Source organism: Anser brachyrhynchus (assembly GCF_964034855.1).
Source record: "Anser brachyrhynchus genome assembly, chromosome: 2".
NCBI lineage: Eukaryota > Metazoa > Chordata > Aves > Anseriformes > Anatidae > Anser > Anser brachyrhynchus.
Window position 1 is genome coordinate 148687525 of NC_137695.1, and position 9816 is coordinate 148697340.

The following is a 9816-nucleotide window of genomic DNA, read 5'->3' on the forward strand; positions in this document are numbered from 1 at the left end:
CTTCTATTTCATATAAGTAAATTTCTATGTATAGAAATATTCCTCAAGGCAGCGAAAGTATGAAAGTCCTCTAAATACAGTGGAGAAAAAAAAAAAGTAAGTGGAAAGAAAACCTCCCTGCATCATACTATTCTTTTCCCATTCTTCAGTTTCATCTGGCTGACATTTAATACTGTTTATTATTAACAGAGCCTCTTTGCTGCAGCTTTCCCGGTTTTAAGTCATGAGAGGGCATAATGCACAGCATACACATTTGTCATTAGACCATAACTGTAGAAATCCAATTAAAAATATAACATCTGATCAGAGTCAGAAACAGAAATGCTCTGCTGTCCCACAAAAAGCCCTGCAAGATTTTGGCTAAAAGAGACTGTCCAGGCTGCAGCCAAATGATGGAGACCATAACAGCTCCAGCATGTCCCTATCTGCAGCATCAGCTGGAATGCAGGAGAAACTGATTTCAAGTCTTATAACTAACGCCAAGTAAAGACTGTCCTACACACGTTTTAACTCCAAGATCATAGTGAACAGCATCTGTAGAAATTCAGGAATAATCCCTGTAAGAATGAAAGAGTTCCTATACTGGTTTAGACTTCAGGTCCAGCCATGTAAGTACCCTTGCTCCAAAAGTGAACAGTCAAGGCTGATAGGGATAGAGCATAAACCATTATCCATAAACCATCTTCCCTGGAGATATTCAAGACCTGTCTGAATGCCTACTTGGGCAACTTTCTCTAGGGAACCTGCTTTGGCAGGGGGGTTGGACCCAATGATCACTGAAGGTCCCTTCCAACTCCTTCACTTCTGTGATTCTCTGATTATACATACCACAAGTTAATACCAGTTTCCAGCGTTTATATTTCAATTTTCTGAGCACAGATATGACTGATACACAGATACTATTTATTACATTTTACAGTTATTGTCCCTGGATATTCCTGAGCATGTTGCTGTTGTCTCTTTTAATCAAGAGTCAGAAACATGGAGGGACAATGAGGCTAAATGACTCAAAACACATATAGGATGTTTACTGTTAGAAGCACGGCTGGAACTCAGGAAATGGCTAATCCTTCCTAGTCCTCCTTGAGAAGCTGTAGAAAACTGTGGTACTGACAGCATCAGGAGTCTAGACAAATTGTATAGGGTCCAGTGAATATTTCTCTAACATCCTTAAGTATGTTTTTTGTTGTTGTCATTGCTTTTGTTTGTTTGTTTTTTCCCTTCTATAGATTTTTAGTCCATTTTGGTAGAACAGAACATTCTCCCACGTGTTATAGTACTTTTTTGTTTGGCTTGTTGATTTGTAGGTCTGAAAAAAAAAAACAAAACTGAACATATTTTCACAATTGATGCTGAAGACATCCAAAGATTTCATGTTATGAAACCATCCAATGGTAAGGAGACCATCTAATGCATAAGGCAATGGGAAAAAAATCATTTATAAAAGACCTCACAAGAACTGGTCACTTCTAGTCACAAAGTTTTAAATGAAATATTGTCAGCAAGCGTTATTCTGTCAAAGTAAAATATTTTCTTAAAGTTACTGAATTCCAACAAAGTTTATGTCTAGAAGAAGATTTCTAAACACTTGTCAGATGTATGCAGAAAGAAATCTAAATTTCACTTAAAAAAAAAATATTTTCAATCCTAAACCAGTCATAGAAATATAATTCTTTCTCACAGAACAAATCAGAGGGTTAGTTTTCCTTCCAATCTAGAGCAACAAGTTTTTAATCCTGAAAGCTGGTACCAAAAGGAATTGTCCCTCTGAAGACAGCTCTCTATAGCAATATTATTCCCTGCATGGTTACTCTTTGACCTGCTGTCAAATGCAAAATCAAACACCTGTGGCAGATACATAAGGCTATGTGTGCCACTGTTGATCCATCTGCAATATATTACAACCTAATTTATTACTAAGGGTGGTTTTCAAAGGAGATTCATTAGACAGAGTCCACTGCATAGTTAAGAAACTGTTTTTCTTCCCACCATTCTAATTTTCTCTTCTTCTCAGGTTTCTGCTTCTTTTCATGCTATGGTGGGGATATTAAGTTCTGGTGAGACAATATTTGGTCCAAAACCAGTCAGTCTGTTCTGGGCAATTAATATGGGTGGTGAGCGTTAGCTGACCCAAATTTTGTGGGTTGGATAAACCATAAGAAGTGGTTAATTATCTTCTATAGCCCATATCTGTTTAATGAGGGGTGGAATTTCTCATTTATACAGAATAAATCTGTGAGTTCTGGCATTGTCCTAAAAGAAAGACAGAAATAACTGTCTCCTAAAGGAACAAGATTTTTCACATGGCTGTCTGTGGGTTATATGATGATTTGGTGTAGGAGGCTTGACTATGGTTCTGGTAACTGTTGATAATACTTAGTATTAGAACCAGATTACTGCATCCTAGGATTACAACCATGGAAACATATACCTTGCTAAGGTCAGCTCCAGGTTTTCCCTTGGGATTGCTTTCATCTCCTTTTTAGACAACAGGTATAAAATCAGCTACAGCTTTCCATGATAGCAGATTTTAGCTTTGTGGTTTCGTTGTCACATGCAATATATTAAGCTGCATAAAGAATTTGCAGAGAATTACACTTGCTTCTCCTAAATCTCTCCCTCTGCCCAAAGTAAAGTCATCTTACCTGGTCTGCCCTGTCTGCAGAAATTAAACAATAGACATGTGTTTTTACCTAGACTGGAATTGTTGAAAATTTCCTTCCTGAACTTTATCTGAGTTGAGTCACACATTCAGCATTCACTGTTGTACTATAAAATGTAGACCACTTCTGCTTTTCTCTAGAGAAAACCACAAATGCTGCCCCTTCCTACCACAGATTAGCAGTTTATGGAGAAATCCAACGGCTAAATCATAAAGCTGAGGGTACTTAGAGCCTGTTGTGACATGGTTTTTGAAATACTTTCCTTTCCTTTTCTTTCTGCCACATTGGTCACTGCTACACTAAATAAAAATTTCTGTCACTTAAAGTACAATCAAAAAGCCCATGCTGCTTAGTCACAAGTTGTCACTTGAGGTTTTGATGACGAACATTTTTGACATCTGGTAACAAGTTGCAGCTCCTGTCTGAAGAAGTCCCTCTGAGGTTAAAGGCTAATGATAATCAAAAATGAGGCTGTCTGGTTTATTGTAAAACTGTTTAGTTTAGATCAAACTCTTTGATATTAGTGTAACTGCCTCATCTGGGAAAGGAAATGACTTAAAAGTGATGTAGCGGTTCTTAAAGGGAATCAGACAGTGGGAGACGCATGCAACTTGGCTGTCTTGCATGCTGAATTTAATCTGTATTACTATTAACTCATCAGATGGTGAAAGGCGGAACAGTATTTCACAATAGCTTTTATTATGCACTTTGCTAAAAATGAGGAAATAAAGTGGGTGTGCAGAAATCAATGATGTAAACAGAGGAATTTTCACTCTATCATATCACTCATCACTTTCTCTGACAGCAGAGCTTCCCTGACTCAACCATGCGCTGGGGAAACCGGGGCAGACACGGATGAGCTGTGATCCCCCACCCTGCCTATGACACGGTGAGAGTCTCCCTCCTGCTGCTGTCTGGGAGAGGGCTTATTTCCAATGAAGGCTGCCCTGTGTCTAGGGGATGACTGATTCCTTCAGACGCAAAACTTTTCATTCAGGTCCCTCGTGTTAAGAAGGACACTCCCTAAGTGACCCCACCTCATGCTCCTCCTGCAGCCAGAGGTGTGTCCTCAAGGCAATGTCCCCACCACTGAACCCTGCTGGTAGACCTTCAGATAACCAGTGCAATCTGCTGGCTGATGTGCAGTTTGCAGGCAGCCTCCATCAGGATAACTTTTTGTCCTGGATTTGGCTGGGATAGAGATAATTTTACTCATGCAGGCTCATATGATAAGTTTGGGATTTGTGATGAAAATAGTGGTGCCAGCACACAAATGTTTCAGATGTTGCAGAGCAACGCTCACACAGAGCCAAGGACTTCCCAGCTCCTCGTGCTGCCCTGCCAGCGAGGGGCTGGGGTGCCCCAGGAGCTGGAGGGGACACAGCCAGGACAGCTGGACCCAAATGGCCAAAGGGACATCCCACACCATGTGGATGCTCAACAATGGCAGCTGGGGGAAAGAAGAAGGCAGGGGGGTGGTGGGAGCAGTGGCATTTGTCTTCCCAAGGCACCGCTACGTGGTGAGCCCTGCTGTCCTGGGGGTGGCTGGCACCTGCCTGCTGGTGGGACAGGGCAAAGGAATTCCTTGCTTTGCTGTGCTTTTCCTGTGTGTGTGGCTTTTGCTTTGCCTGGTAAACTGTCCTTAATTCATGAGTTTGCTCTTTTACCTTTCCAAATTCTCTCCCCCATCCCACTGTGGGGGAGTGAGTAAGTGTGTTGTGCTTAGCTGCCTTCCAGGGTTAAATGATAATTCTTTTGTTCAGGAAAAAAAAAAAAAAGGAAAAAATAAAAAAAAAAAGAGAGAGACATTTTGAGCTTGGCTGAATTGCATAAACATTCATACCAGGTGCTGTTTTAGGCTTCTCAGGGTTTCCTAGCCAGGTGCTGGTCTGTGAGGGTGCAAGTTTCCCCTAGATCCTGTCCCATCTACCTTGTGCAGATGTCTTGATAAGCAAAGCACCTAGGATAGCATTTGGTGTGTGTTTTGGCAACTGAATTCCTCCACAATGGATTCAAAACTGTCTAAACACATATTTTGAAGTAAAAGCACGGAAAACTTCTCCTTTCTTGGAAGACTAAGGCATTGCAGACGTGTAGGTGCAGGAAAGTTACTGCTGATTACAGCTTTATTCATATTGTTTCTGCTTCAGTTCTAGTCACGGCTTAGTTCAGCTCCATCCTCCTGGAAATCATATCACACTCTGAACAATAAAACTACTGGTATGTTTGTATGGTTAGAGAGTCAAACCCCCATGCAACCATGAAAGTCCTGTTGTGCTACGTGTTCAGCATTCACACAGTGAAAGATAGTGTCAACTTCTTTACAATCTTTCATGAGACAGAGATTAGCCAAGGCTGAAGGCTTATCAGCAGAAATATTTAGGTATCAGTCCCACTGAAACCAGTAGGGAACTTATGTTTCAGTACTTTTGTGATTTGTGTCTCCTGTTTTTAATTACAGATCTCACTCAACCATGAGCTGTAGACATACTGCAGGCATCTGAATTTTAACTGCATTAAACCAGTCTGGACCAGCTGCATGATGAAGCAGAGTTTTGCTTGGAACCAGAGCCGATGATGCTGTTATCCACCCATCACAGCTTACCAGGACTTCTGGACAGTAAGAGTGTTGTCTCCCTAGTGCCTGCCCATCCATGGCAGAAGTCAGTGCCAACCACCCATAGGAAAGTGGTAAGCACTGACAGGATATGAATGACCAAAAAAAAACCAAACAAAAACCCAACAACTTACTAGGAATCAAGCACTGATAAACATCTTATTGTAATTAGGAATAAATAATAAATCCTTTCTCAAGAGAGACACCTGCTGTAAGTAGCTGGGGGGACTCTCTGGTGATGTACTACAACCATCTCCTGCTTCAGCTGCTCTTTTCTTTCTGCTAGAAGCATGACATGGAGAATGAGGTGTTAGACATTACTGACATAAATCAAGAACAATATGTGAATTGCTTTAAATCTGAATTGATGGCCAGAGAGAGATCTGCAGAAGCTCCTTCTCAGCACAGACAGGTGACACATGCCACAGGACAAACAGGATATCTGCTACAGCAGACCTGGAGTTCACCCCTGTATCTTCTGGATATGGTAACATCAAGTCAGGCATTAGGGATCACAGGTCTTTTCTTTGCAAGCTCCTGGGCAGCTTTCTCATCCTTGCTGCACACTGAGCTTGCCACTCACCAGCAGCTTCCACTCTAGCAGTAGCACATATGGGTAGTTACTTGGGTCCAGCTTGTGTAGCATGTTACAGTTCTTCATTGTGAACATATCTACCCACAGGTAGAAAATTGTGTGTGTTCTCCACGACTTCTGTGTGCTTCTGAAGAGCAGTTTTATGTCACACAAGCTGTTCTGGCAGAAGAACACACGCTAGTTATTCTTTGAATGCTGCAAAGAAACCATAAATTTCTGATGCTGGAAATCCCATGCTCCTTCTGGTTTCGATGGTTAGCAGTTACTCAGGGTTTTGCTGTTGTATTTCTGTTGGGAAGGGAAGCAGATAGACTCATGCAGAGTCTTTGTGCAATCCTATTTATTTGCGAGAAGTGTGTGCCAGGTCTCCTTGCCCCACAAAAAATAAGAGCAAGCAGGAGGTGGTTTCCTTGCTGGGAAATCCAAATGTGCCAGAAGCTTGTTGCTTGATTTTTTCCAAATTTAGTATTTTGCTTCTCTGGATTTTTCCTGGCCTTCTCTCTCACACCTCTCTGCTCCCACAGTTGCAGTCAGTCCAACAGAAATCCTTTCATCCCATGTAGCTTACTTATTCTTAGCCACTACCTTAATGATTGGCGCTTTTGTCAGGGACTTCAGCAGTCTCTGTTACCTCTACCTCAAGGAACATTTGTGTTCCTTCCATTTAACCTCTGTGACTGATGCTCGGTAAAAGCTTTTTCCAAAAGATATGCTATTGTCACAACAAGAATGACTGCAAGTAATATTATATGTTAGGAAGGAATCAAATGAGAAGATTAAGGCAGTCCTTTTAGGCACTGCAATCTATGAATAAGCTCCTCAGGCTGATAGCCTGATGTCAGTTTTAAAATCTTCCAGACAGTCATTGATATCAAGGAAGTAAATTCTGTTTCTGGGAGATTAGGATCATATATAATATTATATATATTATATACTACATTATATATATATATATAAAATATATGTATATATATATATATTTTTTTTGTAACTAAAAAATTCTTTTGTATTGTGAGCCCGGGTCAGTATGGGCTTAACCATTTGGTTACATCACTGGCCACTGAGGCTTTGCTAACATGCTTAAGGACATGACTTGATTTTCATATGTCTTACTCCAGTCTTCTCTCTTTCAGGGCTTCTGACCCACCACTGTTCCTTGCACTGCCTATCTCGTGTTGCAGTGCATACACAAAATCACAGAAAAATTCAAGTTGGAAGAGACCTTTGAAGACCCAGTCCGCCTCTGACTGACTCCCTGCTAAGACAATGGAAAACTTAGTCATCTTCCTCAGATCCCTCTTCAGCTCAGTTTGGAGCATCTCTGAGGAAGGATGCAGTGTCTTACAGGAAAGCTATGGCTGAGTCATCCTCTGGATCCCTTTCTTTCAGATTAGCAGTCCCTTTTACAATAACTAAGCCATTTTATTGTATTTCTCAAAAATTGTTCCTTGGCATGGCACTCACCCTATGATGTTTGGACCTGTGTTGTAGGTGGGACTGTATCAGCACTCCACGGAGAGTTTATATCTCCCTTGGCTGAGCAATGTCAACAATACTCCATTACCTGACCATTAAAAGCCCTGATGTCTCCTATTGCCCTCACATACATTTGGTGAACAATGGTTGAATCTGCCTCTTCTGCGACTACAAAATCAGAAGCCTGAATTTGAAACCACTCTACTTCCCCGGAACATCCCCATTTAGGGAAACCAAGCCAGAACCAAAACATCCGATTGAATCCAAAGCTAGTAACGTGGGGGACTTCATCTTGCTGATGGATACAGAGGACAGAGCAGCATCTTTTCCTGAGTTAGGCATCCCATGCTCAGCCATTCCCTGGGCAGACGGACAACAGCAGTGATATCCTGGCGGAGCTGGTGAGACACTTTAAAGCCAGGCACATATGTGATTAACATGAGCTGCAGAGCCCCACTAATAACTCTGAATTTGAATTTACAGTATTAACGAGACAGTTGGAGCAAATAACCTGAGGTCTTGCCAGGAGGGAATGTCCCCAAGGCAATTACGATGAAACACATGGATTTTCTGAGGGAAAGAGACACTTCCTGGAAGTTCAGCCAGCAGTGCTGGCAGGACTTGCAGTGGCAGCATGGCAGCCTTACTCCTCTCTAAAGCAGGATAGGGGAGAGAAGCATGGTGTGCCACCAAAAAATGGGAACCATAGGAACTGATGTGACTTGCAAGTATCAGGAGGAAGATGTGGCCAGGTGGGGATGATTCTTCCATCCCAGAAAAAAAATAAATAATTAAATTCTTGATGTTTTTCCCATCCTGTGTCATAATTTAAAAGAAATTCTGACTAATTCATTTCTTTGGTAAAAGAACAAGTAACTTTGTGACAATCCTCATGATTTGTTTGATTTGTTTAGATACCAGTGGGATATGTTTTAATTTTTATCTGGATATTATTTCTCTAATTAGCGTCCATTATTAATTTTACAAAAATCATTGGAAGCTGAAAACAGGACTTAAAATGTAATCTTGAAATCAAAATCAGACTTTTTTATTTTTTTAATTAAAAAGAAAGGTAATTAAATCCTTTTAATGCTCCCCTCCCTAAAAATTTCAAAATGACAATTTGTCATTTTTACTGGAAAAATGTTTCAATGCAAAATTATCAAACAGATCAGACACCCATTTATTTTGCCCTAGCCCACTAAGGACCCCTCCCATGACACAGAAATTTTCATGCCTGTCTTCTAGCAGACAATAAAACACCTATGAAGGTCCTTTGGAAAAGGGCATTGAATTATCTGCCATTCGTGACCTGGAAGATAAAAGTGATAGTAAGCAATAGAAAATGTCCTATTAGAAAACCCCAATACTTAAAAAACAATTATGTGCCTTTAGAGAGAAAAAAAAAAAAAAAAAGTGTTTTCCTGTTTCAAAATCAGAGGAAGTCAAATAGAAGTCAAAGAAAATATAAACATTTACAACATTTTCTGCCTGTCTAAATTTATTTATTTTAAAATCATAATCCAGTCAAGGTGATTTTGAGATACTACATCCCCCTTGGAGAAAAAAAAAAAACGGAAAAACATTAAAAAAACGAAACATTCTAGCATTCTAGCTTTTGTGAAAGCAGAAAACCTCATTTTTTTTCAGGATTGTGTCTGGCTAAAGCCCTGCCTAATAAATCTCCTCTCAAATTTAATTAAATATACTATTTATTTAACAGAGGGCTACACATGTATACATTTGGAGGCTTAACACCACTTCTGGCCAACTTGTGTGCTCAGGGGACTCCAGCTCCAGCATTCAGTGGGAAACTTATCCTGGCTTTAGCATTGAAGATCCCATTGTTACCGCAGAAAACAGAGAATGAATTTCAGATACTGGAGCAGAGCTTGCAAAAACCCGAATACTCAGAACCAGGGCAAGACCTTTGGAAAGGATCAGCTCCCTGCAGCTCTTATTGGGATAAGCTGGCCACGATCACAGAGATAAACAACCAGCAAAATGTGGTCTATAGGTCTGGATTCTCAGGAATTTGTTGAGCTTCCTAAATGAATGTAAGGCATATTGACAGGCAGCTGCAAGTGAGTGAATAAAGTTAAGCCACCATAACGACGCTCTTGCTCCTGGTTGTGCTAGAGGACCACAGTGTTGTCTGCCAGCCTGTTTATTCATTTTTTTGTGACCACCAGGATAAGTGTAATATTGCTGTGAGTCTCTCTGGCTCATCTGATGAACCAACTGAAGAGAGACTGGGTATTTTGGTTACTCGTGATCATTTCTCTGCTCTTGGGAAATGCATTTCCCAAGGCAATGAGAGGCAACAGGTACAAACTGAAGCACAAGAAGCTCCATCTGAATATGAGAGGGAATTTCTTTCCTGTGAGGGTGACAGAACAGGAACAGGCTGCCCAGAGAGGCTGTGGAGTCTCCTTCTCTGGAGATATCCCAGACCTACCTGGATG

The 9816-nt window shown here is 40.8% G+C and overlaps 1 long non-coding RNA gene across 1 annotated transcript; it reads left to right on the top strand.

Moving 5' to 3' along the window:
* Positions 1-453: 453 nt before the first annotated feature.
* On the top strand, positions 454-8152 carry LOC308190240. The gene is made up of 4 exons (XR_013947021.1): positions 454-1394; positions 3469-3552; positions 5125-5283; positions 7009-8152. It is a non-coding gene; the product is annotated as an uncharacterized lncRNA (long non-coding RNA).
* The last annotated feature ends 1664 nt before the right edge of the window (positions 8153-9816 follow it).